Source organism: Cyprinus carpio, chromosome A9 (assembly GCF_018340385.1).
Source record: "Cyprinus carpio isolate SPL01 chromosome A9, ASM1834038v1, whole genome shotgun sequence".
NCBI lineage: Eukaryota > Metazoa > Chordata > Actinopteri > Cypriniformes > Cyprinidae > Cyprinus > Cyprinus carpio.
In genome coordinates this window covers 16,104,529-16,128,933 of record NC_056580.1, presented here as the reverse complement: position 1 = coordinate 16,128,933, position 24,405 = coordinate 16,104,529, and the positions used below count along the sequence as shown (strand labels likewise).

Here is a 24,405-nt window from a genome sequence, read left to right as displayed (position 1 = left end):
TGGGTTTGTCTAAAATTAAAATAAACTGTGACTTGTAGTTGTATATCAATAAAGCGTCTGAGTACAGTCCAATGCGACCTTTTAATAATCATACATACTAAACAGAAAACCGGACAAGTGGGAGTGATGGAAACTGATGGGCTTAAAATACATGGGGAACGTACGTCAGGGAGGAAACAGAACAGGTGTGGGAAACACTAATCAATCAAAAACACATGAGACACTAAATTGACGAGGAAACGGGGCAAAGACAAGGAAAAACAGACAGTCAACAATTAAAGCACAAAACCAAAACAAGGCTAATCAAATCTGACAATAGCTCAGTCTGGCCATGTAGTTGTAGTTTACTAAACTCCACACACCATTCGGGGTAGTTGGGGTCGCGAGATCTATGAGACCTTTTTACTTTACATAACAGCAGAACTGAAGGTGATAACAAATTGATATTACTGTAGTAATTCAAAATCAGGAGCTACATACACAGCTGAATTTGATTCCATAACAAAGATTACACGTTTTGATTTTTTTGCAATGCGACTTCATGAAAGTATAGCCAGTGTTGTGATAAAGCAATTTACTTGTCGTCAAGCAGTGTAACTCATTGTTTGTTGCATGACCAGTAACTAATGTACACATGCCTTGAGTTATCTTTGGCATTGGAAGAACAGCAGGATGGTGAAAAGTTATAGCCTGTCTATTTGTAAATACTATATATTTCTATATTTAATGTTGTCACATTTATAAAGTCACAAAAATCACAAAAAAAAAAAAAAAATGTCACAAAAATCAGACATGGAATAAAGACTAACTATGTTACATTACTGGCACAACGATGACAGGTGTCTGGCAAACAACCTGATGTGTCTAAAATCTGGCATTCACAACAGAGGTTAGTGCATGCCAATTGCAGACATACATATAAACCCGCAATACGGTCTGCAGAAAGATTTCCTGAGATTTCTGTTTAGTCGAAGCTGTTTGAGATGTGGAAGTTTCACAAATGCATTACATTTGCTTAACGAACAGTAATGGGAAATCATTAACCTTTAGAAAGCAGGTACTTATATTAAAATATATTCATTTAGCATTGCGTTGCAGTAATCTGGAGCGACTGCAGTTCTATATTTTTAATTGTCTCTATATAAAAGGGCTTGAATTTTAGTTCCAAAAGGACTTTATCCAAGTTCTTATGACTGACACACCACTTTACGCTTTACACTTTACGCAATATTCTTTTCTCAGTTCTTTTGATAGTACATCACTGATTGCATCTCAGTGCTGCTCTAGATACAGCAGAGCTGGACTCTTTAGTATGAGTTTTTAGTATGTGGTTGTTGTATAGCCTTCAGCTCTCCTGCTGCTTCATTTAGCTCAACCAAACTCTAAGATGTCATAATCAATCAAACATCCCTTTTCTTCCTACAACCTTCTAGTTATTCAAGCCTGTCTGTTCCTCTACTCCCATTCTTAAATTATATTACACAGTGTTTGAATGGTAATATATTGTGATATACTGTTAAATCATGAGTGGAATATTGCTTTTATTCTCTAAGTTTTATAAACAAGACTGTAATATTAAGTACCTTCTGTTTCAGACACAATATTCCCAGATGCAGCGAAAATAGCTCTAAACGCAACTGATATATTTTTGATCAAATCAGAATGATTCAAATGACGTGCAAACTCGCGGAGTAGGTACTTCTTTGAATAAGTACGTTAATTGTGGTGATTGTTGTATGTATGAATGTAATCCCAGACAGTCATAATGTGTCATATTGCACCTCACTGCCATCAAAAAAACACTAACTCCCGTGCCTCATGGATATTTATGTGCTTTTTGGTATGTTGGTTCAGTTGTTTCCATGCATTTTTTTCATAAATTTAGATTACATTTTAATACAGACGTTGTTTTGATCGCTGATTTGTTTTAAAAATGCTCAGATACATATACAAATTAGTGTGTATACACATTTTAGTTATGCAGACCCATTGTTTTTGTATGGTTTTTTTTAAGCCTGTTTGGAAACACAGGGGGTGTCCCTCAATATAACCCAACACACATATAGCAATTGGGTGAGTGGACAAATCGGTTTATACCCATCTCAGTTGAATCCAGTTCCAAATCTGAAACTGGAGACTTGGAGCTCTGGCTACCATGCACTTGCTTACCTCTGTACCTGATGCAACACCCAAACACATAACTCACACACAGACCGCACTCTAGAAACCATGAATATAGTTCATTATTTATGGGAAAGTCACTATTGGAGGGGTCTTGTTTATTTGATTCATCACGGGTTCCTTTTTTTGTGGTTTCCCTTAAGCCCTGTAGCAAGTATATCTGCTTAGCAGAGGCTGTTTACATGAAGCATTTCCAAGATCTGAGATCTCTTCATACTTATCTGTTCTGACTTCTCTTGTACTGAGTATCCAGAAACAACTCATTCAACTTTATTCTTCAGGCGATGGAGTTTCAACTAATGCGAATGCAAATTGCTCTATATTTTAAATACTAATTCATTCTCCTTCAAAGTATAAATAAATGAAATCTGCTCAAGCATTACATTATTTCGAGTCACCAAGAATGACAAAATAGTCCCTAACATTCCTGTATCATCAGTTTGACATAAATAAACAAGTTATTGGTAAATCCTGATTTGGTACATTACTGCTGTTTATAAATGCACTAGAATGATCTTACCCCTTGATATACATGACTTCCATAACAGTCCTTTTTATGAAGCTCACTATAAAGCAGCTGCAATAGTGCACAATTTTAGTCTTTAAAGACTTCCTCAGTCACATCAGATCATGAATTGAGGCTTCATACTAGCTTCATGTCAGTTATGCCTTCTTTAAAAAGCGTTTATCAGCACTGCATGCTTGGTTTGATTATATGAAAGAATGTGACCTGGTGGCATTTAACTATGAACAATTACAATCACAAACTATATTTTCAATATTTCTAGAATTTAGCAGACACATTTATTCAAACAGCTTTAAGTGAATTCAAGATACACACTTTATCCACATGCATTCCATGGGAACTGAACCCAAGACTTTATGTTTCTAAGAGTCCATGGCATGTTCAGGAGCTCATTACTGAAGAAAAGTGTGCACACATAACACACATACTGGCAAAATAAGTAAACCTTGAATCACTGTAAAGTCACTTTATGGTCAAAAACTGTCTGTCAAATGCATAAATGAACTCTTCTCGTGAAGAAGCAGTTCAGTACATTCTGTGAAATTCTTGCCCATTTTACTTGCAACCTGTCATACAGATTAATGCAAACTTTCATCATGTAAGGGTCGGGACTCCCCAGTCTAGTTGCTGTTCAAAAATGAAATTTTATATAATCTTGTTAATACCTGCTAAAAGTTGCTTGATGCCCAAGCATATAGCCCCCAGGCCAAGCCTCTAGTTGTATACACTGTAGAGCTAGCTTTTGAGTTGTGTTGTCAATGTAAAGCTTTTCATCTAAAATTCAAGGGGAAATTAAATGGATTTTTTAAAATGAACAAAGTCTACAAGGGAGAAAAGCCACAGGCAGGTAGCGGAGATAAAGTAATCATTAAAATGAGTCTATGTGAAACCATAAAGAGCAAGCAGCAGTAACTGCTAGCTGTTATGCTAATGCTTCTGTAAGAGCAATTAACATGTTACATTGTCAGCTTAACTTTTATTCCATTGTTTATGGGAAACAAGAGCAAAATATAGAAAGATATTAGGGGCCTGTTTACAACACAGAAAAATTTGTCATTTATTTTTATCTTATATATTTGTTTTTTTATATAGTTAACTGAGCTAAACATATGCTGGAAAATAGGCGTACAAAATATATTATAAAATAAACGCATAAAACTGTATTTAAAAACAAAAAAATTGGCCTATTGACATGAAGTGTTTGAGTTTGTTTGAAATCTCAAATTTTGTACATCATTGCAAATATATAAGGAACTTCAGGAAAAATCTCCATTTGCACTCCACATAATCTCAAAAAAGAAAAAATAAATGACACATTACAGAGATCTCACTGGGATTGTCTTTCTGTGGCTGAGGCACACCAATTATATTTTTAATTTGTAAAGCAACTCATTAAGTAAATAAACCTTGGTAATATATCTTGTCCAGCCATAAAAGAACATTCATTAGAGCTTTACTCACCATGTGTTTGAAGCATAATTGAAAAGTTACTGTATGTACAGTATGCACTTCATAGTTCAGATTAGTGGGTGCAGTGTCAAGTACATACACATTGAAAAACATATGTAGGAAATAAAATAAGAAAGAGAAAAAAGAGAGACAGTAAACCGATCAGAAGTATTGTCAAAACATTAATTCCAGCCTCTCTTCTATTACTTGTGTCAGTTTTCCCCATCTGTTGTGTCACATATCTCTCTATTCAGTCGCAGAGAGATTTGCAGACCACCGTCTGAGCTGAGGGGACCTACATTAATCACCCTCATCTTGTATTTTACGATTGGTAATGTTTCATCACATCAACAGCAGGTATCATTTACTAAGACTCATATGGAAGTGGTTGTTAGTGGGATTCGCCTCATTCATTACAGAGTAATGAGAATAAACAGGAAGTTTTGCAGCCATGTAGGAAAAGAAGTCAGTTTTAGCTAAGAAAGCATAGAGAAAACATGAGTCAGTCACATATACTGACTACAACAATGCAGGCGAAACACTGCTCATGTACATAACACATCACAAATAGACACATTTCAATATTTTAAATAGTTATATCTACTGTGATACCAGCCTGAATGATTTTTTCCCCTTTGTTTGTACTGACAGTCAGTGACTGCTACCCACCAACTAATAAGTAAATGTGAACATAAAAAATAATAATAAAAGACCTGCAAAAAACAAACAAAAAAAGGCAATGAAACATCTGGAAACAAATACTGAAGAAGTTGAAGAACTGAAGAACTGAATGGAACATATATATCTATGCACGAATATATATATATTTTATATATTTATTTTTTACTTTTTACGTACAAATACAGAACAAATATATTTAAAAGTATTATTCTTTTGGATTCTTTGCCATAATGTAATAATAATAAAAAATAAATAAATAAAGTAAAACAAAGTCCTTGTTGGGACATATATGCTACCATCACTTTTCTCCATCCTTTTTTTCACACCGTCTTTTTTCTTGAAAACTGTTCTGCTGACTTCTTCGTGCTGTTGTCTTAAGGATGTGATTAGAAGCATCTCTCTCCCGCTCCATCCACTCACTGCTCCATTTTAAATACCACTTTCATGGATAAATATGCTCCCATTCACAACCCTGTGAAATATTAAACACATAGAGAGAGGGGGAGAGGGTGCGCCCACCAGCCGATGGATCAATATTGCACCTCAGCTCGAAGCAATAAATATTCAGTTGGTGAGAATATGAGTAGTGATCTTCGTATAGCCCTAAGATATGATTTTAATGACTGCTGATTAATAAAGGCAGTGCATTCCATTCTCTTTGTGATGCATGATGTGCCATTTTTAATCTTTCGTTTCTCTCTTTTGATGATGAAAAGAGCCATGCTTCAGAATACATGCAGTCTGAAGTCAATGCGTGTTGAGCTTGTACTGACTTTACAAGTGAAACGGTGTGGAATAATGCTGGGCTTTAGATTCAGTGCTTGTTCTTGTTTTCGTCATTCCCAACGCATACGTTCAGATCTGAATCAATGTTATTTTGACTCTTCTTGCCCTTTTTTCTGCTGTTAAAAAAAAGAATCTTGCGAATTGCGCAAAATGAATTTTGATTTATAACACTGCAGCCTGCACATCTAATGAAATGAACAAGGATGATAAACTGAATGTCATCCAAGTTAGGAAACGGTTGGAAAAACGTTATGCAAAGTAATTCAGTATTGTTTTTGTAATTTTTTTAACTACGCAGGGGCCATTAAAATTATTCCAAAGACTTGTATAAATTGCACTAATAATAATAATGAAACAGAAACATGAACAATTCTCAAGAATACATTTTTAATTTTTAAAAGGTACCTTAAAGCATTGTTGAGAGGGGTTTGTGAATTGTTCAGGCCTCAAGTGAGTCTGGGGTGAGTGTGATAACAGAGCTGGCGAAAATATGGATTGCACAAGGGATTTTTGTTTATTTCTGTCATGTTATTTTTTGTTTCATTGCATTTTAAAAATTTTTGAACAACTGCTGTGTAGTCAATCCAACTCTTTTATTCTGAGCTTTTGTTGAATATACTGAACGTTGAAACTCAAATAAACTTTGTTGCATTTCTTATGAGCAGGCTTTTATCTCTTTCTCTTGTTTGTTTTTCTCTCACAGACAGTAACTTTGTGCTGGGGAAATGCGCAGGGTCCAGTCTCTGTATCCCATGCGTGTATTGTTCTGATGGTTTCTGTGAACTCACTGGCTATGCCCGTGCAGAACTGATGCCAGAAGAGCTGTGCGTGCCATTTCCTGTATGGGCCGGAGACCAGTGATAGGCTGATGGCACAGATCCAGGGTGCACTGGATGAAAGGCGGGAGTTTAAGAACAGAGCGGGTCTTCTACAAAAAGGAGGTAGGAGTCCCATCGTTAATTAAATGCCTTTGTCTCCTGCAATAAAAGCAAATGACTATGGATTCATCCCATTTCCCATAATATCTGTCCTAAAAGTAGTTTGCAAAATCAGGATTAGTCCATCCAAAAACTTAGTACATGGGATATAGCATGCCAAAAATACCTGAATGTTATGGCTTTTTTCCCCCATAAACGTGTTATTTGTATATAATTTTAAAATATAAAATATAATTTAAATATTAAAAATCGATTAATAATAAATTATAATTAATTAATAATTTAATTGTCAATTATTACTGTTAATAATAATAAAAAGTTGCAATTAATGTGATACCTAACATTCCGAAAGCTAGAGAAGTTAATTAAGGAGGATGTTAAAGCAAATTAATTCACTAGGGTTATGCTGTGGATAAGGACACCAAATCAAAGCAAACTCTAAAATCAATTAATCAGAAATGAATTTCTTATGTACTGAACTGATTAGAGATGAATGATAAAAAAGGCATAGCTGCAGGCGATAATGAAATAAAATTACACAGCAGGGTGATGGAGGGATAAAAATAAAAGAACAGAACCGAGCGATATACAGAAAAAGACTTTTTTAAATTGAATCAACCCAAGATTTTTTTCCTGTCTTGAGACAATGGATTATTTGTATTATTATACAGCTTTCTCGAATAGTTTGTTGAACTGGTCGAGTCTGCTGTTAAATCTTGTATAACTGACTGTAAAGAAAATGATTTCTTACATAGCTGTGCTACAGATTTCCCCCATTGTCTAATAAAATAATTGAACCTCAAAATTGATATTTCGTGTGCATTTACTTTAGTAAGTAGAAGTCGCAGTGTAATAAGAAAGTTTATGTAAGTATATAATGTACATTATTCCTTACTTAATGATTAAACGATTAGACATTTTGAATATGAATGGATAATAAAATGTTCAAATTGAATAAATGAAACCAGAGCTTATATTAAACTGAACTGAAAGAACAACATCTACAATGGCTCACTTTAAAAGTAATCAGGAGCTTCCCTCACAGTAGATTACCAAACAAATACAGTTTCAGTCCGGACTACATGTATATTTGAACAAATTGACTTTAAATGCCTGCCTTGTTTTTTACCGTGTGTCTGGAGCAGCTGAGCATAGTAACATCATAATTGAGCAGCTGTCTGTCTTTTCTCTCCCTCACCGCTTTCCCCAAAATCTAACACAATATGTCCTTTAAACCAGCCTTGAATAAACAATGCCTCAGAGATGACTGGGATTTCTGATGGCTTGATTTGTTCCATGTTGAACATGATACACAGAAAGAGCGCAGCATGTCATATAGTTAATGCCATCCACATTTTTTACCCACCTGCGGGTCAAGAGAACACAATTCCATCCGTATACCAGGAGACCACTGTGAATTGCTGTGAACATACAGCTTAGACCTCTCTGTCAAAACCTATCAGACACCAGAACAGGTGGAGAGAATTTGGCAGATATTTGGAGCAAAATATTCTCCAAACACAGCAGCGTTGACAGCCAATTTCTCACTTGATTCACTTCAATTTACCATTCGTGCAACATGCATCAGAGAAAATTTACCCCCTGCAGCCCGAATTCAGAGTCCAATTCATTCATTTGGTTGGTTTGTAAGAGCTACTCAGGAGCTGTTTGTTGTCTTATCAAAGAGAATAGACTATTTGTGTACTCTATCCCAGTTGTAAGGTTTGATTGTGGATTGTTTGAACAAGCCACCTTCGCTACAGTCCCAGACAGAACTCTGAATGCTTCCTCCATCACGTCGCCTCTGTGCTCAGCCACAACAACCCTCCTGCCACTTTGTCAAAACGAGTCAAAGGACTTCTGAACCTTGGCACTTGCCGAACACGTCTCAAACACCTCTCGTGGCCTCCAGGTTCAGGTTGAGGTTGTACATGGTTCAAAGGGAATAAAAGATCATAGCTGCAAGACTGCTGTAAATTCCCTCTGTTGCACAGTTGCCATGTTGCATTGAGACATTAGGTTTGTCCCAGATCGTGTACTTATGTATAATTCTATGGTGTTTTGTTAGTATAAATAGTGTCGCAGCTTTCATAGCAAAGCTTTTACATAGCGAAGGGAGAGGGGCTATCAGACTCCGATTATGAATGACATATAAACCTTATATAAGTCATACACGACATAGTTGCGTATATGGTACATAGTATATCAGTGCATAGTGTGTATAGTGCATCATTTGGGACCACTACTGTCAGTCCTTTGTAAGATAAAGAGCCTTAACAGACTGACAAATGCAGATTCAATTATCACTTGACACAATTAAATTTACAGTAAATAAAATCAAATGTGTACAGACAATGATAATTGAACACGCAGTCATTTTAACAGTACTGAAATAACTGTAAAGATTACATCTGAAGCATCTAATCGGTTTGGGGGTGTAAAGGTTTTTTTTTTTCTTTACTCACGATAAATCCTGAAATCAGCAACAGTGCCCACTCAATTATTTCCCAGCGCCGTCTAGCGCTCTGCACCAACGCGTCAAGTGCTAGAAAGCATTCTCTCTCACTTCAGTAGGCTACTCTATATAGCGTTGGAAGACTGATTAATTTTAGAGAATACGTTTCGTACATAGAGTTCATGTAAATTAACATATTAAATGATTTATTTATTCAAATGCCCCTGTACTGTGCTTAAAACTTGATTATGCAAATAGGTGTGTTTTGCTTTATTTATAAATGTAACTGTTCAGGGGTGCGTTTCCCAAAACCATAGTTGCTAACCTGTTAGCAACTTAGTTTTGGTTGGCAATGGGAAAATTGCATTGCAACCAACAAAGTTGCTAACCTAGTTTGCAACTATGGTTTTGGGAAATGCACCCCAGATTAGATAGGCCATTGTCACCCTCTTAGATTGTTTATTCATTTAAAACCCCTCACTGGTTTTAATAACTTAAATATGATTGAATTGGATATATTTTATTTATAAAAAAAAATTACATTTACATTCATAAGTAACTTCAGTATAGTTTGGTTTTTGTTTGTTTGTTTGTTATATCTGTAGTGTAGCTAACACATTTTTTTTTTTTTTAATAAAACCAACACTCCAACACTGGTTTTGGGTAGTTGGAAATTCCTATAAGCCTACATGGAATTCCCAGGAAACATTGGATGTGGGAGGGAAACCCTGTTGTGTTGTGTTTTGTTGTTGCCATTTAATTGCAAACTGGGCACTTTAAATTCAAAACCATTCTTTAAAAACAGCAATAAATATTAAGCATAGTTGCTTTGAGATAAAATGCAGTTAATTTACTGTATTAAAGAGCTCTTTTAAGAATGATACCTGACCCTTATTGGCCAATAATCATCATAACAACCTGGCATCCATTGTGCAGTCGAACTATTGGCTGTTTAACCATTCATTGTTGATTTTAGCTGTCCAGCACATGTGGCACAAATCGATTTTATTGTATTTACCTATTGTCAGCAGCACATCTACTATTCATAATAGGTTAGCTTGTTGCTGTTCTTAGACCTTATTAAGTGGTTTGTTTTGAACGTATTGCTTATTATATTATATAGCCTATGGTCTCTGATCACTGGTTCAATTAAATTTATTCTTTTCTTATTGAAATTTACTTCTCTCGGCTCAAGCTGTGCCTAATGAAAGGGCTTGGTGATGTCACACACACACACACCACACACACCACACAACACACACACACACACACACACCACACAACACACACACACCACACACACACACACACACACACACACACCACACTACACAACACAAACAACACACACACACACACACACACAGAGAGAACTGTGTATCATTAGGGACTCCAACCAAGCATGTTCTACCTCTTTCTTTTTGTTTCCCTCCGTCTTGATTTAATGAGGCATGGTATGATCTTCTGGCATAACGTTGAGCAGCTGCAGAAAGTCGTAGAACCTGCATGTGTGGATAATACCCACAGAACACATAAAAGAAGACAAAACAGTGGATTCTGTGCTCAGCATTCTGCTCACCTATCCAGAGATTACATTTATAAACCTTTTATATGTTATATATATAAAAAGAAGACAACACATGGATGTATGGATGTTACTGACAATTATCAGTGAGAAAATTGGATAGATGAAGAATTTAATTTCTGGGAAGACCAAATGCTGAGAAATACAAATCAGATCGCTCAGGAAGAAAAGGATGGGAGATTAACATGTTATGAAGAGATCATTTACATCTCTTTAACCATGCTTGTGTCATGTTGAACACTCTCTGTGTTCAGAATTTGGGCATAGAAAATCAGAGGTTAGCGAGATAAGGAACCAAATATGACATCTATCTAGTTAAATATAACATCTTATTGTGTGTAAAATGTTTCTCTTCTTAAAAAGTGATTTTTATTAATAGCAGCACACAATTTGTAAAAAATTTAAGAGCTTGAATGCCTATTACTTTATTATGGAAGATGTTGTTTTTTTGTTTTTATTATCAATGTCATCGATTAATTGTTGCAGCTTTATATTCAATTGCTAAAATCTAATGGATTCATATGAGCTCCTGGTAGACAGAATACAAAGTACTTTAGATGACAGTGACTTTGAGATGTCCTTCTATGCTACTTTTGCTACTTACTAAGTCTAGAGCTGCAAAAATGTTTTTCCCTATTTTCAATTTAACTCAAGGTACAAATAGGGGCTCATGAGAAATGAAGGCAGTACAGCCAACTGAGACAACCTCTGACAAAAGCTATTTCTGGTTTAGAGACAAACTAATAACAGAAAGTGATTCATCAAGCCATGAAATGCTAAACATTTTAAACCTAAAGATCTAATTATAGACTCAGTAAATGCCTGTGTATAAATGTGTGTCAATATTGAATGTTCATGTTGAATTTTAACTATGATGGCTATTGTGTATATTATGTTGTTACAGGAACTCAGTTCTGGTGTCTTCTGGATATTGTGCCCATTAAGAATGAGAAAGGAGAGGTGGTTCTCTTTCTAGTGTCACACAAGGACATAACAGACAATAAGAAAGTCCAAGATGAAGAACAGAGTCCAGAAAGAGGTGAGTGTCGCTACCTGAATGATGGGATTTACCAAATAAATATATGTTCCAATTTAAATACCCCCCCCCCCCCCAAAAAAAAAAAAAAAAAAAACATTTTACAGACTAATTGATAGGAAACCTTTTAAGGTTCAAAGAACTCCAAACCATATAAGTTTTTTATCACACGACCACACCACACACACACACACACACACACACGACACACACACAAAACACACACACACACACACATATATATATATATATATATATATATATATATATATATATATATATATATATAACACACAATTTATTTAAACAAAAAATATAGAAATTATGAGTTATCAGCCAACGTTTTTATCAGTGGATCTCTAATTTATATATTCCTCTATTTTCTTTCGTAACCATCTATGGGTACAATGTTGCGCAGAAACCTTACATTGATTCTTTACATAATTTGCTGCTTGTAGATCCAGTCTCTCAGATACCTTCAGTAATGAGGGTAACCTTCCAATATACACAACGAGAACACAGTTGTATTGTTGTAAACACAGAAAACACAGAAAAAACAATTTTATGAGAGAAGAGAGAAAAAAAGAGAAAGGCAAGAGAGTCATAATGTGTAAAAAAAAGAAAAATGGGTTGTATGCTTTAAAGTAGGTACAGAGGCAGAGTGCTCTAAAACAAAGGGAGAATGGTTTCAAAAGAGCCAAATTAAACCCTTTTAAAAATACAGACAGCAACACTCGGTTCAGCCTCATGTGAGATGCTCTACAAAGCTTATTACGCGATGTATATTCTTATGTTCCCTTAATTTAACTAATATATCACACACACACACCTCAAACACCTGAGTCTAAACAGTCAATGTCATATTTTTAGTAAGTATCCTATCCTGTTTTCTCCTCATTCCCTCTCCCTCGTTTTTGGCTACTGAATCATGTGTTTGGGGGAGCTTTTTCTGATGCCTTCAATCACAACCCAGCAGCATCTCGTGTGGTGCTTACTTGTTTACAGTAATCTGGACACCATCTCCTCCCCAAGGAAAGAGAACGGTACACTGATAAAGAGAGATGATGAAAAGACTCACACAAGGCACAGGGAGGGCCGGGAAGAAAGCTTGGCACCGAGGTGCTAAGCTCCCTTTAGTGGGCCTGAGATCTGAGCCAAAGAAGCACAGTTCTGTTCATTTGGCTGAAGGATAAACATTGTAACTGGCACTAGTAATAATATATATCTGGTCAATGATGTCAACTCATTAAAAGTCAATAACTGATGGATCTCTCCAAATTAGTCATGTAAACCAAAGTCATCAATTAAAATAAATATTTCAGTGAAGGATAGCCTGACGGGGACATGTTAGTTAGCATATGAGGAAGGGAGCAAATCTACTTTAATGTCTTGCCCTACTTTCTTATTTTATTTTCTCAACAAAACAGATGCTATACTTTTTTTTTTAAAAGTGTGAAGTCATATAGAAAACACAATATACCTTTGTTTTTCTTATAATCAAATACATACAGCTTTGGTGAGCATAATGTTTTAAAACATTAAAGAAAGTATTATCTACAGTGGTACTCCAAACTTTTGAACATTGGTGTACTGAAAATAAAATAATACAAAATAATTATTATGTAAAAATCAATCAATTATTCATTTTTTCGTTGTTCTTATTCTTGTTCCTAGTCAAATTAAATGAATAGTGCGCCTCAAAAAGAACAGAATTATACTATTCTTCCAAAAACTTACAAAGCCATACTACAGGTCTCTGAGGGGAACAAACTGAAACTGAAGACATTATTTACTGAAAATTGTTGAAAATATAGTAATTTTTTTTTTTTTTTTTTTTTTTTTATACTTTTGGAGCTTAAGATGTTTTTGTTGAAAAAAAAAAAGCAAACAAAATCTCTATTTTGTGTTCCATAGGAAAAAGACTATCTTTTCATCTTTCTTCTTTTTTCATTGATTATTTAAAATTTTGGCTGTTTATTTCCCACAGTGTAAATCTATCTGTGTTCTAACTGTTCATATAAAAATAACCTGATGGTTTTTCTTTTTTTTTTCATTTGCGTGTTTTTCCATTGGATGCATTTCTCTTTTTGTCATACTTACCAACCCTTGATAAATAATGAATGCAAATCATAATTTGTTTTTGCAGACAGTGCTAATTTGTAATTTTGCAGACAGAGCTAATGGCAAATGTAAGTTTCACCGTGATTTCAGTGTTAAGAGCTATTCACTCAGATGGTGTTATGTGGCAAGAAATTAAGCTGGAATTTTTCTAATAACTTACACGTGAAGTAATGGTGGAAATCTGTGCTTATGTTTTACTGATGCACAGTAAAAGCTGCATGTGGTATTTTTTGTGTTTTCTCTGGAATAACTTGATGTTATTTTATTGTTGAGCCAAACAATTTAGAAATGAAATAAATGAAAATGATATATGGATGTTCTCTGTTCAGACGAGGAGACAGGGCTGGAGGTGCACAAAGTCACGCAGCCACCGGGCTTCAATGCCAACCGGCGACGCAGTAGAGCTGTGCTTTACCAGCTATCTGGACACCTGCAGAAGCAAGACAAGAGCAAACTCAAGATCAACAATGTAAGACCCACATTTAGACACTAACATTCTTATAATTTAGACCTAAGAAATTAAGAATAGTTCAAGTTCAAACATTACAGAACAAAATAACAAAGGAAATACAAAAATGACCTTGTAAAGATCACACAAAAATACATAACAATATATGTTTTGTTCAGCAATGAGACAAAGTTATTTTACTGCTTCTTCTAAAATGAGTTGTGTGTATTTTTTTTTTTAATTTCACAGTGGTTTGCACACATCATAACTGTTTTAGCCAAAATCTTGAAATTACCTAAAAAACACTAAAAAAATCTAATAAACATTTCTGAACATTGCTATCATTTAGAACATGAACATTTCGGTGAGAAGCCCCCATCCCAGAGTACAAAAGTGGCAGCCATTCAAAAGAGCCGTGTTTTAAAAAACAAAAAAACGAAATTCTTCTCCATTACGGCACCTTCAAAGATGGCTGGCTAGGGATTGCTGATCTTGTTAGCCACCTTTTATGTAGCAGGTTACTGTGCCCTACAATGTCTGTTTCATCCGTCGTCGGTGGCGGAATGAGTTGTCGACGCCCTAGTCCTAGAAGTCCACCAAGTGTGGAGCGACATCTTGGTAGAAAATCCTTTGTTCATCATGTTAGGTAAGGCTCAACCTACAGTCCTATGGTGTTTGTTGTTCATTTATTTTTTTTTACTATGTCATTAGTTTGGCAAAAATAAGTTCTGTCTCAATAATTTCTTTTGGGAATTACCAAAGGCTGCTATAATAAAGTTACCCCTATTCATAGCACGACCACATGCCTATTATTTTTCAGGATGTATGTGTACATTTCTGAGTCAGACAGTCTTTTATGTCACAGAGGTAATATAAGGCCAGATATATCAGTTACTCAGAGCTGGAAAAAAGTTATTGATGTTACTAAGCAAACGTCATAAAATGCATCTAGCATTTCTAAAGCTTCAAAATTCAAAAAAGGATGGTTCAGCAAATAGCTAAACTCTAAAGATGTTTTATAGTGCAGAATAAATTCTGAAGGCCCACTGTCAAATTAATTTATTAGTAAAGTCAGAATTTCTGTCTGTAGACTAAACTGTTGAAAGATATACAAACCCATTAGACAAAACATCCAGATTTCTATGCCATTACATTCTATATTAGAATTCCAACAGTCAGTGAGGATACAGTAAGTCAGGTCGGGTTTTGAGAGCAGTTCAGTGACAGAATCTGTTACTGTTCCATACACACATTTCATACACACAGAGCAACTATTGGTATCATCGAAACTTTGCATAAAATCTCCTACATAAAAAAGTTGTTTTATTATTTGCTTTTCTGTGCTACCAGTTCCCAAAAGACATTTACTAAACCTTTTAAGTTCTATTAATTGCAACTTACATTAAATTTACATTAATCGTCAGTAGAACCCAGAACCAAACTTTTATAACCTGTCCACTGAACCAAGTAATGAATAAAATAGAGGTTTTCTGTGATATAGTAAACAAATAAATATGTCATCTTCTAAGTTTTCTAAAATATTGTTTTCTTATATCCCTGTGACAGATATTGGTGTTACAACTTTCGCAACCACATTTGTGAGCACATCAGGCCAGGGTGGTGTATGATGCGCGCCTCTATCTGTGTGCATTACGTCACCACCTGGCTCTTTGTGGACCTGATTGGCTGCGCTACCTTTTGACCCTGTTGTACGCCCTTCAATGTCAGTGTGGTAAGTGTTAAATTTTGCTTATATTGTGAGATAATTATTATCCAACTTGTTATTCACAACCTTATAAATCTAAACATTTTTGTTTTAAGAAGGATTTAACGGCCCTCACCCCTTTGTGGGAGGACCACATTTCATGTGTTGTGGGCATGCCCATCTTAAATGATTGTTTATTCTATGATTTCATTTTGAGCCTATGTATTCAATCTTCTGTATGTTTTAGTACTTTGAGTTCATCTCTGCTGAAAACAGTTCGATTGTTACGGCTTCTCGCTTGCTGCAAAAGCTGGAGGCGCTACTCCCCAGTACAGCCGCAGTGGTCCTCACATTACTTATGTCTATGTTCGGCGTTGCTGGCACATTGGATGGACTGTGTCTGGTATGTCATCGGCCGCAGCGAGATTGAGAACCGCCCTGGTTCCTGGGGACATTGGTGAGTGCCATACCTACAAAACTGTCAACAGAGCGTACCGACCTTTGAATCAAGTTTAAATTCAAGTTTAAAACAACTAAGTTTAAATTCATTCAAAAACAGATTCTTAAGGTCTTCTAACAAATGCACTTTTTATCCCTTTTAAACTGGCTAAGCTGAACTAGAAAATGTCCTCAAACATAAACTCCTAAAATATTGAATATCTTCTATTAGATATTTATGAAACCCCATACTCTAAGTGAAATGAGAGAAAAAAAACAAAAAAAATAAAAAAACATAACAAAAAATAGGGCAGTTATCTTCTTAGCATAAGTACTGCTGTGTAACAGATCGACTGAGGCTTGTTTGAGGCCATCTCATATATTTTCACATGTGAAAGAGTTCTTTTCACAGTGTCTCATACACAAGGATCATTATTAAATGTGTCTGTCCACTAATATTCTCATTACATTGAAAATGTACAACAACCTTTTTATGTGCCTTACTAAAGGCCTCCTATTATAAATATCTTGCATTTGTAATACAGGTACAAATACAGGTAATACAGGTACAAATGACTTTTTCAAATTAGGTAACACCTGAATAGAAGAATAAGAAAAAAGGCCAGGACATAATGCGTTTTGACAGAAGGACAGAACAATTTCTCTGCACTGACGGGCGAACAGCACACTGATGAGACCGTCTTGATTTAAGTCCATTCTCTTCACATCATTCAAGATGGGTCATGTCTTGAACAAACTTACCTTTTTCACATTTGTCCATGTAACAAGGTGAATTACTGCATCAGTCTGACTTACAAATGAACCTCTCGCTTAGTCTCCCCTGTGAATACCTCCACATGAATAAGAAAAAGGGACCAAGGTAAAAGAAATGGCTGTGAGAAAAGAGTGTATGATGACATTTGATATGAGCTTGACATAATGAATCTCACAGGCACTTAATTCATTAAAGGTCATCCATCTTTTTCTTGACCAAGATAAAACTAGACAAGATATTTTAGGAGTCCTTTAAACTAATTGTAAAACATTTAGTTAAGTTCTATTTTGATTTGACTTTTTACTGAATCTTTCCCCCAGGTTACATAGTTACGGCAGCAGGTGTTGACAATTGTCTTTACGAGAGAGTCATTGAATCATTCACTGAAACGATTCGTGCATGAACAAAACAAGTGATATATGAGTGATTCAGGTTATTGAATTACTTAAACCTTAAAATGTGGGAGTGTCCAACTTATTTGCACATACCATTTGAGCAATTATTCATAGAAAATTGCCTGCAATATGCGTACAGTCTAACACCATCTGTCATATCTAATGAAAGTGATTCTGATTGGCCTCAGCATCAGCAAATCCTTAGGCACATCTAAGCCCTGACCACTGTTCCACACAGGCTGCCAGCCAGTGGTTTCAATTACATTCACATGTTCTCCTTAAATTCAGGGATACTACTCCAATATCCAGTCTTTGCTGTTGTGCCAACAATATTACCCACCATTCCCTCTCAACCCAGTCTACATTGCCCAGCCATTAAATATTAAGCAGATGAGGCTGTCATGACACGTCTAGTTTTGCTAGTGGAAATAGAAGTTTGTAGCATTCTGCACATCAGATGGAATATTTTAGCACTGAAATACAACACGCATGCAGTGTTTAATGAGTCTCAAATGTGTGACAGTTCGGCTTTCAAATGGCGAATGTAGAATTTGGAAGTGTACCAGATTTACAAGAAGTTGTTTTATATCTGGTGAGAACCAGTTTCAGCTTGGCTCTTTACAGTTATTATCATTTGCCTTTGTGAGGCAGTGTTATTGATGATAATGAAATATTGAAGTAATTTTGAGTACTGCTGTCTATCTGTTTTGGAAATAGGGACATAAGAGGACGCACAGTATAGTAAATGGATTGTAGTTTTGGCATAATCAGCAATAATGAAACGGTTTCTCTGAGGGGTTCCCCCAAGAGGTGATTGAACTCTGTGACTCTGCTCTGTGACTCCCTCTTTCGTGTTCGTTTTTTATTTTTCCTTCTCCTATCGATCATTTCAACTGCCATCGGTACCCTCAGCAGAACACTGTTCTTTTTAATGGCTAGCTGGCCCAGCAGACCTGAGAGACTAGAGAGGATTTTCGAATTTGGCTCCCAAAATAATACTGGTCAAATCAGTCAAAACTCTTGATTCTTTTTCAAGTGGTTTGGAAGAGAACAGAGATCCCTGTTGCTAGAACATATTATCCTTTCGTCTTATCATTGTACATCAATTTAATATCCTCTTCTTGCACATTCAGTCTCCTTACCTCCTTATCCAGCACTGACTCCTCCATCCTGCTTTGAGTGTAATGTACATCCCCGCTTTATTCAACCCCTAACCCAAGCTAACACGATCTTGAAGAAATCCTATTTCCTTCCTACTTGTCTTTTCTCATTGCTCAAAGAGCTATCTTTGCTTTTTACACATGTCATTACCAATGGACTTCTCTTTGGATCCTTAGCTCATGCCAGGAATAACAATAATGTGCACCTCCAACCATATAAAACATATACTTACCATTAGGCATATTAGATATTCAAATGTATTTATCTTGTGTACTTGTCCCTTTTTCCTCCTGCGGTGATTTAACAACCCAACGTAACCTTAGTGGTTTGAGACACTTTCTATTCATATTTTCACCCTAAATTAACAGCAGGATAGGTTAAGTATATGTTTCTCAAGACTGCTCCATCAGAGAGCATTACTTGTATAATATTAATCTTCGGCAGTGCTCTTTGCTAGTATTACATATTACATTTGTTCTATTCATTGTAGATACTGTAAGCTGTCAGTCACTGGTTGTGAATGGCTGTATTTTCACAAATAAGTATGCACTTTGTCCGTCAAGTGCATATTGAATTGTCAAAACCCATTGCATAACTCTCATTGAGTCTGGAGGGAAAACACTCTCACTAATACATACCAGCTTCAGCACCCAGCCATTGGCAGACCATCCAGAGCTTTCACACACACATGGCACATATTAAGTTTTGATGTCCTTTGAATGTGACAAATAAATAATATATTTTGGTCTCTGAAAAGGAGTTGTGGTTAGTTGTTGGTTAAAAACGTTAACAGTGAGTGCAGCTACTATACAGGATTTAATCATGGCTGTGAGTTTGGGGCACAATTTTTAACATTTAACAAAACTAAATAAAAGTTGAAGATAAAATTAAGTTATTTAAATCTTCACAATGAAGGTCTGTTAAATGCACATTATTCCTACTAGCTAAACCATTATCACCATATAAAAGTGAAAACTATTGCATAATATTATAAGTATTAAAGCAATTATATTATTACTTTTGAGGTGTGCCTCTCATTTCAAATACAGTGGGTTAATACCATGTTTGTGTAATGGGGCAATTATAACACTCTTGACTCTGGGAGCCGATTCAATATTATATCCAAATCTTTCTCTCTCAAGTTATGGTTGTAAGGCATATTACATACTACTGGTAGTTGTAGTCATTGTATATGCTCTTTTTCCCTGGTCCAATAAGTGATTTTAGAAAGCAAAAGTGAAAGTGAGAAGGAAATGGAACTGCGTACTTCTCCATAACACATCCTTGATCTAAACAAAACCATGGAAATCTTTATCTTAAAACAGTGTAGACATAAACCAGATCACAAGGAGGAAAAAAATACAGATACTGTATAAGCATCAACTCTGCACATACTAACATGATGAACTTTGGAAGGGACTGTTAGCAATCAGATATCTATATTAGCCAATAAGGTGTCCAGAACATATGAAGGACACTTTAACACTGCCTATTAGCCCATGAGGACACATTACAGACAAAGAAAGTGAAGACTTTGGATGTGGTTTTATTTCAGGAAAGGATGACCCAGGTTTCTGGTATATGTATGCATGAGCAAGGTAATGTAAAACTGAAGCTGGTCGCTGTGTAAATGAGAGAAGTGAATGTTTGTTTGTGTATTTGTAAAGGAGGTTTTGTCATGTGTGATTGTGCATTAAACCTTCCCTGACAACTGCTAGCAAGAAGTTCTCTGGCACCTTTTCCCCCTCAATCTCCATCATTCATTTTCTGATCTTGTTTTTTGTCTCCTTGACAATTTTTCTGGTTCTCTCAAAAAATATCACTTCTAAATGTCATATATGGTACCTATACTACCTCCAAACTAGACACTTACTGACAAAAAAGCAGAGAGGGAAGAAAGAGAGAAAGAAAATGTATAGAAAGTAGAGAGACAGGGAACAAAAGTAGAGTCTCCAGAGGAGTTCAGCCTACTGCAAGCCAACTGATATTGAAAATGGCTTCAGGTTCAGCACCATGGACAGGGACAGTCACTCTGTATCTGCTCAGTTCTGACAGTGACCTAAGAACCCTGGACAGTGGCCATGTACTCACTAAAAAAGTTATTAGAGTGACAACATTATTGCATTTTGGGTAGTTATAGTGCCAAACACAAATGGAAAAAAATAAATTGTTAGAACAATCACCAAAACTACATTATGATTAATTATGAACATTCTAGACAATTTCACAGGTCAAAACATATGCCAAATAAGTAAATGGTACATTTTCTTCCTTTCTCGTAGGCTGGTTGCATGAGCTGGGTAAACGTCTGGGCACCCCCTATTTTCTGTCCCCTCTTGCATCCCTCATTCCTGATTCACTGCGCCCCACCATCTTGGATGGATTGGTGGTCAATTCAAGCCAGTGGAATGGCACTGATCTGGTGGGACATGAGTCTGTGGGGAACTCGAGCCAATGGAACACAACAGGAGCGGGGCCAGTGGGCACTTCAAAACGCAGGACAGACTGGAGCCGTACTGGGAGGCGGGCCCCTCAATTCGGAGTTCATATGTGACATCACTGTACTCTTCGCTTTAAGCAGTCTGACCAGCGTGGGCTTTGGCAATGTCTCAGCTAATACTGACTCAGAGAAGATCTTCTCTATCTGCACCATGCTGATTGGAGGTAAGTGCAAGCAAAAACATGGTCGCCACGTTTTTAAATGATTTTGGATTTACTACTTTGCTACAGGGATGTACATATTTGATTTCTAAATATTGATAATTTTTTTTTTTTTTGAGTGTTCTTTTTTCTTGATCAGTTTAAAATATCAATATACACTATTGCTTAAAAGTGTAAGATTTTTTAATGTTCTTGAAAGTTGTCTCTTATGCTCATTAAGGCTGCATTTAAAAATATTGTGAATATTATTAGAGTTTTAAAGTAAATGTCATATTTGAATATATATTAAAATGCCATTTATTCCTGCAATGGCAAAGCTGATATATTCATTATGCTAAATAGGGCATCAGCTAACAGTAATTCCAGGTAATATCTCCAATCCAACAAAATAATTCAAAATATATATTAATGTTTAATTTTTAAAGAAAATTATTCAGAATTTTTAAATTATGTCAGGATTCTGTTGCAAGAATTTGGGGAAATAGAAATCTAACAGGAATGTGTATCTAAACACAAGAAAATTAAATCTTGAAGGTTGATGTGAATGTCATGTATACTGGGACAAGTGCATTTGTGCCCCTCTGGTAGAATTCCGCTCTTGTTTCCTTAATTGTTGTGTAAAAGACATGGTTTAATAACTTCTCTTAGCTTGGGGGGATCTAAATGTTCCCTTTGTTATCTTTCCCACCCCCACCAGACATCAATATTCATAAAATGATTTAGTCTTCTCAAGCAGTGATGATTTAACACTTACAATGTTTCAAGATTATGATGGTTCCACAACCCCAAAATTACAAACTGGTGTGTTTGTTTATTTGTAATAGTGCACATTTGGGACATACTGAAAAACATAAGTCAGCTAATTGTTTTTTTTATTTTTTATTTAACAACATTTTATCCAGGTCATTGGCAAAGTAACAATGTGATTAAATATTGAAAAGGCACAAAATGAAAGCACAACAATAAGACAAGAAAACATAAATAATATGTAGTCTAAAAAAAATTACCGTGATCAACATTAAACGTTTTTTTTTTTTTTTTTTTTTTTTTACCATGCATTCCCATATGATTTGGCCAATATAACGTTTCATGAAACTGCTGTGATAAACTAACAAAGGGGGGGCAACTCATGAACACCCATTTTCAGCTCTAAATTCATAGATAGGACTCCCTAGAATTATGTAGACGTCACATAGACATGCAAAAGAAGACTAGAAGACCACAAGTCCACATCAAGTGCACTAATGAGTGCATTTCCCCCAAGGTCTAAACTTCTATAGGCTCACTGAATTTCCCAAAGGACTGCATTCTTCGTAAGATAAGACACAGAGGTGGATTTGCTTTATTGGAGTAGTCTTTAGCAGTGACGATTAAGTTTGTGCGTCCATCTGACCTCATTTACTTTTAATCTACATTTCCCACAGGGGCTCCATTCTTAGAGCACCAGCATTTCCTTTGACCATATTATTCATTAAGCTTTGATACTTATTGATTATCTCTATCTTCCACACATTTCCCAGTGGTAGGTAAGGTTTATTGACCATAGTTAAACTACCTCAGAATCTTCAACCATATTTATAGAAGTAGTGCTGGTTGAGTAAATATTTGTCCAGTATTCGTGCATTTATCAGTTTATGATAATGGACAACATTCTGTACTGTATGTCTCACGACATGTTCCTTTCATGTTTAATTGCAAAACGAGTGACCTTAAAGTTTTAATTCATCCTGTTTTCATTTGTATGGTTCAAAACCTTAGTGTTGGCATATTTCTGTGGATTTTTTGTCATCCTTTATACATCCTAACCAGTTTAACTCAGTTTAAAGCCGTTTTCTTCTAACCTCGGGATTCGACTGCCACTGAAATGGAGCGGTTTGTTATCTGCTGAGACAGCGGTAATGATTTTTCAGCCGCATGTGCCCTATGTGGGTTTCAGGGAGATGGTGAGAGAGTGGATTGAATTCTAAGGCATGTCCTCTGGGCCATGAAGAGAGAGACACAGGCTTCACTGCACTTAAGAGGGCCAAATGAGGATGGCTGAACCCATGCACACTCACATACATGCACACTGAACAAATCTGTCACCAAATCCTACCACTAAGGGCCATTTCTGTCCCAGCCAGCTGACAGTTGGGCTCCTACCCACACACAGAGATTATACACACAGAGGGTATTTGCGGGAACACTGAAATGCCTAAAATTACCATAATTATGTGAAACGATTAAGCATATATTTATTGTATTAATCAGACTACAATATAATGTCCACCACCTAATCCAGAGGAAAGCTTTACTTCCCAGAGGCTGTGCTTTCATAGCTTAAGCTTGCTAAGCTTAGCTTAGCTTTGCTTCCTTAGCTTAGACTTAATTAACTTCTTGGATATGCTTCATTTAAAGGAATGGTTAAACAAAAACGGAAAATTCTGTCATGGTGTACACAACATGAATAACAAAATTATCATTGTTTAGGTGAGCCATCACTTTAACAATGCTCTCTTAAAATTAATTAGCATATATAAAAGTTTGATTTGATTTGATTCAGTTCAATTTCCAAGTTCACATAGAGTAACACTGGTATATGCTTCAAAAACATAATGCAATAAATAAGAACATAATACTAATGGTCAGTGAAAGAGTTGCTTAATATGTAGAAATTGTTAATCATCTTGAACCTCAGGAGGTCAAACTGTTGTACAAGTTTTTTTCAATTAATTTTCTATGGGAATTGCTGTTTCTATTGCCAAAGTTTTGATAATTTTTATGTAGAAGCAAAAAAATAAATATACCAAAGTGTATTAAATATAACTTTAGATTTTTAAGTAAAGTTGAATCTAAAATATACAGTGTACAGTACAGTGTACAGTATTTGTGGAATATGCCTTTTCTGAAGTGCCTCTTCAATAAGTGCCTCCAATCATGAAAGGAGGTATAAAATTCATGTGGTGACCATAAATGATTTGATGAGAAATGTTTGAGTTCATATTGGCTGCACAGTTTGAGACCACACTGAAACCCGAGAATTAAGAAAAGGTCTCCATATAATCTCCCTCCTGTCTTGGACAGA

At 35.7% G+C, this 24,405-nt stretch overlaps 1 pseudogene; it reads left to right on the top strand.

Moving 5' to 3' along the window:
• The first annotated feature begins 810 nt into the window (after positions 1–810).
• The window catches only part of LOC109065347, a 47,842-nt pseudogene continuing 24,247 nt past the window's right edge, over positions 811–24,405 (top strand).